Genomic DNA, 1,900 nt, shown 5'->3' with positions numbered 1-1,900 from the left:
TTTTTTCTGAGACAGAGTCTCGCTCTGTCACCCAGGCTGGAGTGCAGTGGCGCGACCTCGGCTCACCACAACCTCTACCTACCAGGTTCACATGATTCTCCTGCCTCAGACCTCCTGAGTAGCTAGGATTACAGGTGCCTGCCACCACGTCCAGCTAATTTTTGTATTTTTAGTAGAAATGGGATTTCGCCATGTTGGCCAGGCTGGCCTTGAACTCCTGACCTCAGGTGATCGCCCCGCCTCAGCCTCCCAAAGTGCTGGGATTATAGGTTTGAGCCACCCCGCCTGGCCCTCCTTCCTATTTTAAGAGCTGTGAGGACTAAGTGTGTTAGTATATGTGAAGATAATTATAATCTGAGAATTATGCCTGGCACTTACTTAGTAGGCACAATGGAAAGATTCACTGCTAGCATCTCCCGGATGCAAAGCACTGTTAGGTCCTGTGGGTGACAAAGAGATGTTGCGGGGTCTGAGTCTTTGTCAGTGAGTTGGGGAAGCACTGGTGAAAGGCTCAGTGACCATGTCTGAGAGAAAGGCAGGATCAAGTGAGTGCAAACCCGCCAATCATTTTTAGCCTGAAAGTCATCGGTCCTTAGAGAATCAGTCAGTGAATTTTATCAGGTGTTTACAATGTTCTGGGAACTGTGCCATTTCTCCTGGAAGGAAGGAATCAAAACCCCTTTCATTTCTGGGAAAGACAATGCCTGCTGAGGTCAGCTGTCCAGGTCTACGGTCTACTTATTACACACACAGACAAGGCAGTCTACAGGGTGTCCATTGTTCTAAACAACAAACTCATCATTAAATGGAGCCAGCTCTGGTCCTCAGTGATCTTCCCCAACCAGGTTTGGGGAACTCAGGAGCAAGAGTCCATGTTCCCTCTTACGAGGCAGCAAAGAAAGATGGCGGCTGCCTCAAGATGATTGGGCAGGAATGAACAAGGTATTCACAGAGGAAGAACTGAGAATGCGGTAGTCTGACCCCAGGAAGCCAACTATTTTTCCAGAATTCACGAATTCAGCCCTAAACTTATTAGACTGGCTCAGAGTCTGCACAACACTGACAGCTTAACTGCTTTTCTGGTGAACCCCCTTGGAACCATCTGGGCTGATAGGGACTTCTCTGAAGACCAGGAAAACATCAGTTAGCCTAGTTAATGAGACAGGAATTAGGTTTGCTCATGTAAATATTTTTGACTCATTAAACGCGTCTGAAGAATATGTGTATATAAAGCATGATGCGGGAGGCATGGGAGACACAGGCTCTGCCTGACCTCAAGGGGCCAGCTATAGAAACAAGTTAGTGTGGTGTGGCAGGTGAGGTGAGGTGGGGGATTGTGGGAAGATCAGAAAATTGCCAAATTAACTGAAAGTAAAAGGACATTTCAATCATGTAGATGCTGACCAGCATTGCCAGTCACTCGTGTTAAGTCTGCATTGCATCTGAAAGACAGAATATAAAGATGGGGCATGAGGAAATCAGATGTTTTTTTGTTTTTGTTTTCGTTTTCTTTTTGAGTTGCCACGTGATGCAGGAAGGAGACACCATCCACACAATGAAAATTTGGGAGAAAAGAAAAAGAGCGATTTGACTGACCAACATAATGAAACCCCGTCTCTACTAAAAATACAAAAATTAGCTAGGCGCGGTGGCCCATGCCTGTAATCCCAGCACTTTGAGAGGCTGAGGCAAGCAGATCACCTGAGGTCAGGAGTTCAAGACCAGCCTGGCCAACATGGTGAAACCCAGTCTCTACTAAAAATACAAACATTAGCCAAGCATGGTGGCGCGTGCCTGTAGTCCCAGCTACTAGGGAGGCTGAGGCAGGAGAATCACTTGAACCCAGCAAGCGGAAGTTGCAGTGAACCGAGATCACGCCACTGCACTCCAGTCTGGGCAA

Source organism: Mandrillus leucophaeus, unplaced genomic scaffold (assembly GCF_000951045.1).
Source record: "Mandrillus leucophaeus isolate KB7577 unplaced genomic scaffold, Mleu.le_1.0 Scaffold135, whole genome shotgun sequence".
Classification (NCBI taxonomy): Eukaryota; Metazoa; Chordata; class Mammalia; order Primates; family Cercopithecidae; genus Mandrillus; species Mandrillus leucophaeus.
This window is presented reverse-complemented; position numbering follows the sequence as displayed.